At 46.6% G+C, this 12,773-nt stretch overlaps 1 pseudogene; it reads left to right on the top strand.

Moving 5' to 3' along the window:
• LOC112068465 (protogenin B-like) overlaps positions 1–12,773 on the top strand; it is a 57,424-nt pseudogene that overhangs the window by 7,822 nt on the left and 36,829 nt on the right.

Here is a 12,773-nt window from a genome sequence, read left to right as displayed (position 1 = left end):
TACAGGATAACCCCAACCCAGCCAGAGCTCAGAGCAGGCCAGGCCAGGCCGTGACATCACAAATCCTTTCCCAATGAGCGAGAAGTGGCTTCTAGTGAATTATAAATCACATCTCCCTGAGAGAGAGAGAGAGAGAGAGAGAGAGAGAGAAGAGAGAGAGAGAGAGAGAGAGAAGAGAGAGAAGAGAGAGGAGAGAGCGAGAGAGAGAGGTAACCCTTGAACTCTCTGGGCCTCTGGACAGACTGGGAGCAGCAGCAGAGAGAGAAAGAGAGAGGGCCCCTCCTCCAACCTCAAATCAATTTTATTGGTTACATACACATATTTAGCAGATGTTATTGCGGGTGTAGCGAAATGCTTGTGTTCCTAGCTCCAACAGAGCAGTAGTATCTAACAATTCACAACAATAGACAAAGCTAAAAGTAAAAGAATGGAATGAGAAGATGTATAAATATATATTAAAACTTCCGCCACACCTTTAACTCATTGTTAACCTTTAGACGTATAAGTTACCAGACCTGGACTCAGGGATGGCTAACCCTGGAGAATGTGGGAATGATCTAGAAAAATTTGTAAATCGCTCTGGATAAGAGCGTCTGCTAAATGACTTAAATGTAAATGTAAATGTAACTCCTTTAGAGTTGGTGCCGCTAGGGCAATTCAGACAGATGTTAGAAGATATTTTTACTGAAGAATATGTTTGTTTCATATGATTGAGTTTTTCTTTTCATGTATTGTGTAATTGATGTGTATATATATACAGTGGGGAGAACAAGTATTGATACACTGCCATTTTGAAGTTTCTCTACTTACAAGCATGTAGAGGTCTGTAATTTTTATCATAGGTACACTTCAACTGTGAGAGACGGAATCTAAACAAAAAATCCAAAATCACATTAATGATTTTTAAGTAAATAATTTGCATTTTATTGCATGACATAAGTATTGATACATCAGAAAAGCAGAACTTAATATTTGGTACAGAAACCTTTGTGTGCAATTACAGAGATCATACGTTTCCTGTAGTTCTTGACCAGGTTTGCACACACTGCAGCAGGGATTTTGGCCCACTCCTCCATACAGACCTTCTCCAGATCCTTCAGGTTTCGGGGCTGTCGGTGGCACATACGGACTTTCAGCTCCCTCCAAAGATTTTCTATTGGTTCAGTCTGGAGACTGGCTAGGCCACTCCAGGACCTTAGATGCTTCTTACGGAGCCACTCCTTAGTTGCCCTGGCTGTGTGTTTCGGGTCGTTGTCATGCTGGAAGAACCAGCCACGACCCATCTTCAATGCTCTTACTGAGGGAAGAGGTTGTTGGCCAAGATCTCGCGATACATGGCCCCATCCATCCTCCCCTCAATACGGTGCAGTCGTCCTGTCCCCTTTGCAGAAAAGCATCCCCAAAGAATGATGTTTCCACTCAATCTCTGGGGTGTGGTGGGCTGCTGTCCTCTATCCTGTCACTAATCTGCCAGTCATTGGTCCTTTCCGTGCCTCTCCTACACTCGCCGTCATTGTCGAGATGAACTCTATTGTTCTATGTATCTATAGGCTAGGCCCGATCTGTCATGTGGGTGACTAGGTTGTATTATCCACTCWAAAATAGTATTTTAGTTCCTCTCAGACATTTGAAAAAAGCTCAGGAAAGGAAAGCCACCAGAGTTGTGTGATGTTTATTGCGTCTGATTTCAGTCTGATAACAGTCAGTGTTATACCACCTGCAGTAGCACACTGGTCTGCAACATGCTCTATGACATCACACTACATTGTATCATATTTTCAAAAATGAACAAAAAAACATGAAGTAAGATGGCAGGGAGCCYAGCAGTTAAGAGCGTTGGACCAGTAACCGAAAGGACAAGGTGAAAAATCTGTCGATGTGCCATTGAGCAAGGCATCTAACACTAATTGCTCCTGTAAGTCGCTCTGGAAAAGAGTGTTTGCTAAATGCSTAAAATGTAAAAATGTAAAATGAAACATTAGTATATGCAAGTCCCAGTTTTTGGTAGACAATAGCTGACCAGACCGGTAACAGTCTTCGATCCCGCCGGGTCTCCCACAATTTGGGCTGAAATTGAATGGACAGGGGGCTGGGGTGAACCCTGACCTCTTTAAAGGGAATCTTTGTGCATTCTGACCTGTCCATTGATCTGCTGTTTACGACAGGGCTGGGATGACCGCATTAGTAGAGCGGTTTTCTGGCTTTGGCCACACAGCCAACATGGCTGACCCCAACCACCGGCAGAAACACCCAACACAGAGAATGGCCCCTCTTATCAATGGGTGGTGATTGGCTAGATGGACGTTAGATCATCTTAACAAGGCCAAGGGTAGTTTGCGCTGGGCGGTGAGGACCTAGGACTACATGCCATGGTTTTATTTCTAGATGTTTCTTCTGTTGACAATATTTTTTTTAAATAATATATTTAGCTGATGGCCTCCCGAGTGGAGCAGCAGTTTAAGGCACTGACCTGGCAGGCTCACTACACAGTGGAGCAGCAGTCTAAGGCACTGACCTGGCGGGCTCACTAAACAGTGGAGCAGCAGTCTAAGGCACTGACCTGGCGGGCTCACTAAACAGTGGAGCAGCAGTCTAAGGCCATGAACCTGGGCGGGCTCACTAAACAGTGGAGCAGCAAGTCTAAGGCACTGACCTGGCGGGCTCACTAAACAGTGGGAGCAGCAAGTCCTAAGGCAGCACTGACCTGGCGGCTCACTAAACAGTGAAGCAGCCAGTCTAAAGGCACTGACTGGCGGGCTCACTAACAGTGGAGCAGCAGTCTAAGGCACTGACCTGGCGGGCTCACTAAACAGTGAGAGCAGCAGTCCTAAGGCACTGACCTGGCGGGCTCACTAAACAGTGGAGCAGCCGTCTAAGGCACTGACCTGGCGGGCTTCACTAAACAGTGGAGCAGCCGTCTAAGGCACTGACTTGGCGGGCTTACTAAACAGTGGAGCAGCAGTCTAAGGCACTGACCTGGCGGGCTCACTAAACAGTGGAGCAGCAGTCAAAGGCACTGACCTGGCGGGCTCACTAAACAGTGGAGCAGCAGTCTAAGGCACTGACCTGGGCGGCTCACTAAACAGTGGAGCAGCAGTCTAAGCACTGACCTGGCGGGCTCACTAACAGTGAGCACAGTCTAAGGCACTGACCTGGCGGCGCTCACTAAACAGTGGAGCAGCAGTCTAAGGCACTGACCTGGCGGGCTCACTATACAGTGGAGCAGCGTCTAAGGCACTGACCTGGCAGGCTCACTAACAGTGGAGCAGCAGTCTAAAGGCACCTGATTTGATCCCAGGCTGTGTCAACCGCCCGTGACCGAAAGCCCCATAGGGCGGTGCACAATTGGCTCAGCGTCGTCCGGGTTAGGGGAGGGTTGGCCGGGGGTGCTGGCTCATCGCTCTCTAGCGACTCCTTGTGGCGGATCGGGCGCCTGCAGGCTGACTCTGGTCGTCAGTTGAAAGGTGTTTCCTCCGACACGTTTGGTGCAGCTGACTTACGGGTTAAACGGGCGGGTGTTGACCTAGTCCTGTGACTGGGGTCTTTAACATGGGTTGACCTAGTCCTGTGACTGGGGTCTTTAAATGGTGTTGACAGGTCCTGTGACTAGGGTCTTTAACATGGTATTGATCTGGTCCTGTGACTGGGTCTTTAACATGGTGTTGACCTGGTCCTGTGACTGGGGTCTTTTACATGGTGTTACCTGGTCCTGTGACTGGGGTCTTTAACATGGTGTTGACCTGGTCCTGTGACTGGGGTCTTTAACATGGTATTGACCTGGTCCTGTGACTGGGTCTTTAACATGTGTTGACCTGGTCCTGTGACTGGGGTCTTTAACATGGTATTGACCTGGTCCTGTGACTGGGGTCTTTAATGGTATTGACCTGATCCTGTGACTGGGGTCTTTAACATGGTATTGACCTGGTCCTATGACTGGGTCTGTAACATGGTATTGACCTGGTCCTGTGACTGGGGTCTTTACCATGGTGTTACCTGGTCCTGTGACTGGGGTCTTTAACATGGTATTGACCTGGTCCTGTGATGGGGTCTTTAACATGGTATTGACCTGATCTTGTGACTGGGGGTCTTTAACATGGTATTGATCTGGTCCTATGACTGGGTTCTTTAACATGGTATTGACCTGGTCCTGTGACTATATACACTGCTCAAAAAAGAAAGGGAACACTTAAACAACACAATGTAACTCAAAGTCAATCACACTTCTGTGAAATCAAACTGTCCACTTAGGAAGCCAACTGATTGACAATAAATTTCACATGCTGTTGTGCAAATGGAATAGACAAAAGTGGAAATTATAGGCAATTAGCAAGACACCCCCAATAAAGGAGTGGTTCTGCAGGTGGTGACCACAGACCACTTCTCATTTTCCTATGCTTCCTGGCTGATGTTTTGGTCACTTTTGAATGCTGGCGGTGCTTTCACTCTAGTGGTAGCATGAGACGGAGTCTACAACCCACACAAGTGGCTCAGGTAGTGCAGCTCATCCAGGATGGCACATCAATGCGAGCTGTGGCAAGAAGGTTTGCTGTGTCTGTCAGCGTAGTGTCCAGAGCATGGAGGCGCTACCAGAGAACAGGCCAGTACATCACGAGACGTGGAGGAGGCCGTAGGAGGGCAACAACCCAGCAGCAGGACCGCTACCGCCGCCTTTGTGCAAGGAGGAGCACTGCCAGAGCCCTGCAAAAGACCTCCAGCAGGCCAAAATGTGCATGTGTCTGCTCAAACGGTCAGAAACAGACTCCATGAGGGTGGTAGAGGCCCAACGTCCACAGGTGGGGGTTGTGCTTACAGCCCAACACCGTGCAGGACGTTTGGCATTTGCCAGAGAACACCAAGATTGGCAAATTCGCCACTGGCGCCCTGTGCTCTTCACAGATGAAAGCAGGTTCACACTGAACACATGAGCACATGTTACAGACGTGACAGAGTCTGGAGACGCCGTGGAGAACGTTCTGCTGCCTGCAACATCCTCCAGCATGACCGGTTTGGCGGTGGTCAGTCATGGTGTGGGGTGGCATTTCTTTGGGGGGGCCGCACAGCCCTCCATGTGCTCGCCAGAGGTAGCCTGACTGCCATTAGGTACCGAGATGAGATCCTCAGACCGCTTGTGAGACCATATGCTGACACATGCACATTTGTGGCCTGCTGGAGGTCATTTTGCAGGGCTCTGGCAGTGCTCCTCCTTGCACAAAGGTGGAGGTAGCGGTCCTGCTGCTGGGTTGTTGCCCTCCTATGGCTCCTCCACGTCTCCTGATGTACTGGCCTGTCTCCTGGTAGCGCCTCCATGCTCTGGACACTACGCTGACAGACACAGCAAACCTTCTTGCCAACAGCTCGCATTGATGTGCATCCTGGATGAGCTGCACTACCTGAGCCACTTGTGTGGGTTGTAGACTCCGTCTCATGCTACCACTAGAGTGAAAGCACCGCCAGCATTCAAAAGTGACCAAAACATCAGCCAGGAAGCAATAGGAAACTGAAGAAGTGGTCTGTGGTCACCACTTGCAGAACCACTCCTTTATTGGGGGTGTCTTGCTAATTGCCTATAATTTCCACCTTTTGTCTATTCCATTTGCACAACAGCATGTGAAATTTATTGTCAATCAGTGTTGCTTCCTAAGTGGACAGTTTGATTTCACAGAAGTGTGATTGACTTGGAGTTACATTGTGTTGTTTAAGTGTTCCCTTTATTTTTTTGAGCAGTGTATTATAAAAGGCGATTAGCAGAAATAAGGGAGTACTATCTCATAGTAGTATATGTGAGTTTCTCTTTTAAACAATCCCCTGGCCTTGTACACAGCTAATAGCTAACGTTAGCCAAAGCAAGCTAGCTAGCTACTGATAGTGCAACCCTAAGTAACAGTATGATCAGGCCTACTAAGTAACAAAAATGATCAGGCCTACTGTACATCTTACTGTAGAAGTTCTTGTTGAAAAYTTCAACCAGCCACACACCTCTCATTAGGACTGTGTGTGTGTTTTCTGGTCTCCCAATCACGGCCGGATGTGATACAGCCTGGATCAATCAGTTTGTCCCAGTTCAGAATGAAAATTATTTATTGTATTTTAGCAGCAACAGTTCCAACCTAGACAGATATGTCAGACTTTTTAATGGGGGGAAATAAACATGAATAGATATTTGTTTGGCTATTTCATTTCATTGTTTATTTGTTTTTTGTCGATATTGCATTTGTTTTAGGCATAAGGGCAATGAAATGTACTAATATTTACATATAGTTGCATATGTTCCTAAACTTGGGTCCCAGGAAAACAGAATATCTAATTTGGGTCCCAGGAAAACAGAATATCTCATTTGGGTCCCAGGAAAACAGAATATTTAATTTGGGTCCCAGGAAAACAGAATATTTAATTTGGGTCCCAGGCTGAAAAAGATTAAGAACCTCTGCTTTAGCACTAAAGCCCTTTAACACTAACCCTTTAGCACTAAAGCCCTTTAACACTAATTAGCCCTTTAGCACTAAAGCCCTTTAGCACTAAACCTTTACCCTTTAGCACTAACCCTTTTCAAGCTCCTGAGAGAAACATTTTTAGCACCTTCTTGTATCTACTCTTGTTTTATTTTATTTAACCTTTATTTAACTAGGCAAGTCAGTTAAGAACAAATTCTYATTTACAATGACGGCCTAGGAACAGTGGGTYAACTGCCTTGTTCAGGGGMAGAACGACAKATTTTTACCTTGTCAGCTCGGGGGATTCAATCTAGCAACCTTTACGGTTACTGGCCCAATGCCCGAACCACTAGGCTACCTGYTGCCCCGCATAGAAGAACTCAGTGGTTCTGTGACTTTACAGAGTTAATATTAAAACGAGAAACCACTGCTTCCTTTGTTGATTGTGTTTTCACCGCATTGCAGATATCTCACCATTCGTGGTGCAGCCCGTGCTTTTGGAAGTGACCGAGGGTTCCGTGGCCAGGTTCACCTGCCAGGTGACCTCTAACCCTCCTGCCACCATCACCTGGGAGCTAGACCAAAGCACACTACCGTTGGAGACAGACAGGTAGGTAGCTGCTGGAACTTGGCTCTGTCTCAATTCCTCTGTGAGAAGGTAGACGAGGAGAGAAGATGTGAGGAACGAGAAAGAGCAACTGTCTTCAGCCACCTCATACTGTATCTGTCTGTCTGTCCTTTACTTTGACTAGATTGTAATAATTTTTTGGGGACTGTGTTTATACTGTTCTATCAGGCCCTGGTCAGTAGTGATTATTTTAAACCCAAGAACATGTTTTAGAACAGTAATCTCAGTAAGAAATATGCTAACATGATTGCCGTTGCTCGCTAGATAGCTAGCGAAAACAGTTGCCTAGCAACAACCATCTTAAGAAGATATTTGAGAAGTTTATAAGAAAATCATTCAATCTTAAGATATTGTTGAGGAATTGCACTTACGAACTATCTTATGAGCTTCTTCTTATTTTTTTCTGAAGAAGTGTTTCGTGACTGGGCCCTCGTCCTGGMCATCATTTTCCATTTGTCTCTCTAGAATCACAGTCCTGCCCAACGGAGCTCTCCAGATTCAAAACGTCCAACTAGAGGATGCTGGGAAGTACCGTTGTGTGGCCACCAACATCGGCAACCGCGTCAAGAGTAGAGAGGCAATGCTCTCCGTCATCAACCCAGGTGTGTGTGTGCTTTCAATTAAGATTATGGGTAGACTTGTTTATAAGCCCATCCTTCTTCTCTACCTCACATGCACATACAGTATGCCTTCTTTTAAATTGTACTGGTTTTTACTGTGAAAATAAATGCACAACTAAAACTTATTTTTTTGTCTCTGTGTAGGTTCTGGCCCTAAACCGCGTCAGAGGCCCCGGATCATAGCGGGCCCCCAAAACATGACGGCTTCCCTCCACTACACCGTGGTCCTGGAGTGTGTTGCTACGGGCAACCCCAGACCCATCATCTCCTGGAGCCGGGCCGACAGTAAACCCATCGACGTGTTCAATGCCAGGGTGCTGGGCAGGTGAGAGGATGCATGATGCACCACTGTACCCATAATGCTCTGTGCAACATCGGCCACCATTGAGGTTTTTAAATCACGATTAAAGACCCACCTTTACAGCTTGTCATTTATGTATCAGTGACATCATATTTGTTTTGTGTTGTATGTGATTTTATTATTGTTATAAAAAATATATAGAAAAATTTATTTTCTGTAGGAAAATTTGGGCTTCAGCGGTCTAAAAGTACTAGTAGAAAGAGGAGGAAGGGAAGCGCTACTAAGGTACACAATAGTACATTTTGGTAGATAGAAGGTGCTCTTTGGTAAAAGGGGTGAATTGGTCATCAAAAAGAAAGGAGGACCAAGGCACTCTTCATATAATTAATTAAAATGCCTTTATTAGTATGGCATGTTCAACAGAAACAAAGTTTTTTAAAAACCGACGCGTTTCGGCTGCATGGCCTTCGTCAGGGAGTACATTTTAATTAATTATATGAAGAGTGCCTTGGTCCTCCTTTCTTTTTGAGGTCTAAAAGTACTGTTTGTACTGTAAAGTGTGTTGTGTTTTAATGCTTTTTTAAAAAAAGTTTTATTTGTGTTTGACAGTGGAAACCTGGTAATCAGTGATGTGAAGCCTCAGCACAGTGGAGTCTACCTCTGTAGAGCCACCACCCCAAGAACACGCAACTACACCATCGCTGCTGCCAACCTCACCGTGCTAGGTAAACTACTATATACTGATCCAACAATGTGTTTCAGCTGAAATGGGAGGATATTGCTTTGGGTTTCGGTCTAGTGGTTACAGCCACTTAGTGGTTTCTCAATATGCATACTACCTAGCGTGCTCCACTCTCTCATGCTCCAAGTGTATTCTCCGAGGACGTTCTCTTGAGTACGTTCTTGTGAGGACGAGAGTTTGGAGAACACATGAAACATTCCATTTGAGCAGCACTCCCCCCTACTGTATTACCTCACGCTGAGCAGCACTCCCCCTACTGTATTACCTCACGCTGAGCAGCACTCCCCCTACTGTATTACCTCACGCTGAGCAGCACTGAGCAGCAGCTAACGATAGTAGCTAGCCAGTTAGACCTATTAACTTACTATTGACCTACGACCTACGCACACTACAATGGGTATTGTAGGCAGATAACCATGGCAGTAACACCGCATGTATTTATTAATGTATCAAGATAAAATATTGTAGTCAGGCAACATATGAGATGTGAATAGGCAAAATTGCATTCGAAGACAGAGTGTATTTTTCTCTCGCTTCAGCTCAAATAATGGCTGCCATTGATTGCAAGAAAACGTTCTTCATTTTTACGTGGTTGCGTCATATTTCTTTGCGTACTTTCCGTTGAAGCATCGATGCTTCAAAATATCTACAAACGGAGTACGCGTTCGAGAAGTGCCCTCCATGCTCTGTTTCGCATACTTTGATTTAGACTCGTACTTCCGACCCTGCCGTACTCCCAATTTGCGTACTCGGAGCACAGTAGTATGCATTTTGAGAAACACCCCACAGCCTTTGGCGTATGTATGTCTGTGTGAGTGTGGGTTCAAACCCCGGTCCCACTGTTTACACTTCCTAATGCTTCCTGTCTCTATCCACCAATAAAAAGTACAAATGTAAGAATATTCGTGCCATTCTTAAGAGTTTTCGTAACGTGTCGTAACCTATCAATAATACGGCACAAATAGATTGGATGTGTATAGCACAGTTATATTAAATAGTAAAAGGGGGATACACACCTTGTTCTGCCTCTAGAGCCCCCATCACTGGTGGAGAGACCCGAGAGCCAGACCCGTCCCAGGGCTGGCACTGCCCGCTTCATGTGCCAGGCTCAGGGGGTGCCCCCGCCACGCATCACCTGGCTGAAGAACGGAGAGGAGGTGCACCTGAACGGCAGGATCAAGATGTACAACAGGTACAGTCACACCTGAACAACGCAGTACTAAAGCTCAAATKAACACTTCACATTTTAAAATTGGATATTCAAAGAATAGGATATCACTTTGTTTATTCAACGTGTCGGCCACATAGTGTTCATCGGAGGGTTTCTCTTTTCTTTGACGATATCATCACACTATTTCCACGCACCTGCAACAAGATAACACAGATGTTCAAGTGCTTTAAAAAAATGTTTTTGAATTAGAACAAACCATTTTTTTTTATTGTCCACTCAATATGGAAATGTGTCTTTCACTTCACAATAACACGATTGACATAAAGAAAACCATAAAAAATGTCAACGTGTCAGTCAAATGATCTCCAAGAATGGTTTGTTGTAATAATAGTGAAGCTGTTCTCATCAAATCGAATGTTATTTGTCAAATGCGTTGAAATCAACAGGTGTAGACCTTACAGTGAAATGCTTACTTACCAACAATGCAGTTTTATGTAGTTCAAATGGCGACGCGTCAGGCCATCATTGTAAATAATCATTTGTTCTTAATTGACCTGCCTGGTAATACATTTAAAAKAATAATAATAATAATACAAGTATTAATTTAAGCTTGATGGCATTGTACACATACCATTAATAAAGACTGTACCGAAGTTCATGACTCTGTTTCCCTCCACAGTAAATTGGTGATCACTCAGATCACAACGGAGGACGATGCCATTTACCAGTGTGTGGCGGAGAACGACCAGGGCAGTGTTCTGTCCCTGGCACGYCTCATCGTGGTGATGTCTGAGGACCGGCCCAGCGTTCCCAGGAACATCCACGCCGAAACCATCTCCTCCTCAGCCATCCTACTGGCCTGGGAGAGACCCATCTACAACGCTGACAAAGTCATCGCTTATTCTGTACACTACATGAAGGCTGAGGGTAAATGTATTGTTATAAGCATGCACGAGCCTTTATAATGTCTGATTATAACTCTGACAAAGTCATCGCATACTCTGTTCACTACATTAAGGCTGAAGGTAGGACTAAAGACAGGGTGAGGGAGAGGTAAAGACAGGGTGAGGGAGAGGTAAAGACAGGGTAATGGAGGAGTAATGACAGGGTGAGGGAGGAGTAATGACAGGGTGAGGGAGAGGTAAAGACAGGGTGATGGAGGAGTAAAGACAGGGTGAGGGAGAGGTAAAGACAGGGTGATGGTGGAGTAAAGACAGGGTGAGGTCTTAACTCTCCATCACACTCCTGTCCTTTACTCCTCCATCACCCTGTCTTTACTCTCTCACCCTGTCTTTACTCCTCCCTCACCCTGTCTTTAGTACTCCCTCACCCTGTCTTTACTCCTCCACTCACCCTGTCTTTACTCCTCATCACCCTGCTTTTACTTCCACCATCACCTGTCTTTACTCCTCCTCACCCTGTCTTACTCTCCCTCACCCTGTCTTTACTCCTCCCTCACCCTGGTCTTTAGTACTCCCTCACCCTGTCTTTACTACTCCATCACCCTGTCTTTACTCCTCCCTCACCCTGTCTTTACTCCTCCCTCACCCTGTCTTTACTCCTCCCTCACCCTGTCTTTACTCCCCCCTCACCCTGTCTTTACTCCTCCCTCACCCTGTTCTTTACTCTCCCTCACCCTGTCTTTACTCCCCTCACCCTGTCTTACTCCTCCCTCACCTGTCTTACTCCTCCCTCACCCTGTCTTACTCCTCCCTCACCCTGTCTTACTCCCCCTCCCCGTCTTTACTCCTCCCTCACCCTGTCTTTACTCCTCCCTCACCCTGTTTTACTCCTCCCTCACCCTGTCTTTACTCCTCCCTCACCCTGTCTTTACCCCCTCCCTCACCCTGTCTTTACCCTCCATCACCTGTCTTTACTCCTCCCATCACCGCTCTACTGTCTTTACCCCCCTCGTCACCCTGTCTTTACTCCTCCATCACCTTGTCTTTACTCCTCCCCTCACCTGTCTTTACCTCTCCCTCACCCCTGTCTTTACTCCTCCCTCACCCTGTCTTTACTCTCCCTCACCCTGTCTTTACTCCTCCATCACCCTGTCTTTACTCCACCATCACCCTGTCTTTACTCCTCCATCACCCTGTCTTTACCCCCCTCCATCCACCCTGTCTTTACTCCTCCCTCACCCTGTCTTTACCCCCTCCTACCTTCTTTACTCCTCTCCCTCACCCGTCTTTACTCCTCCATCACCCTGTCTTTACTCCCCATCCCCTGTCTTTACCTCTCCTCACCCTGTCTTTACTCCTCCTCACCCTGTCTTTACTCCCCTCACCCTTCTTATATCCCTCACCCTGTCTTTACTCCCCATCACCCTGTCTTTACTCCTCCTCACCCCTGTCTTTTACCTCCTCCATCACCCTGTCTTTACTCCTCCATTCACCCTGTCTTTACTCCTCATCACCCTGTCTTTACTCCTCCATCACCCTGTCTTTACTCCTCCTCACCCTGTCTTTACTCCTCCCTCACCCTGTCTTTACTCCTCCCCACCTGTCTTTACTCTCCATCACCTGTCTGTACTCCTCCCTCACCCTGTCTTTACTCCTCATCACCCTGTCTTTACTCCTCCATCACCCTGTCTTTACTCCTCCATCACCCTGTCCTTTACTCCTCCATCACCCTGTCTTTACTCCTCCATCACCCTGTCTTTACTCCTCCATCACCCTGTCTTTACCTCCATCACCACTCTCTCCTCCTCACCCTGTCTTTACTCCTCCCTCACCCTGTCTTTTAGTACTCCCTCACCCTGTCTTTACTCCTCCACCCTGTCTTTACTCCCCTCACCCTGTCTTTTAACTGCCTCCCTCACCCTGTCTTTACTCCTCCTCACCCTGTCTTTACCTCTCCCTTCACCCGGTCTTACTCCTC

Source organism: Salvelinus sp. IW2-2015, unplaced genomic scaffold, assembly GCF_002910315.2.
Source record: "Salvelinus sp. IW2-2015 unplaced genomic scaffold, ASM291031v2 Un_scaffold537, whole genome shotgun sequence".
NCBI lineage: Eukaryota > Metazoa > Chordata > Actinopteri > Salmoniformes > Salmonidae > Salvelinus > Salvelinus sp. IW2-2015.
This window is presented reverse-complemented; position numbering and strand designations above follow the sequence as displayed.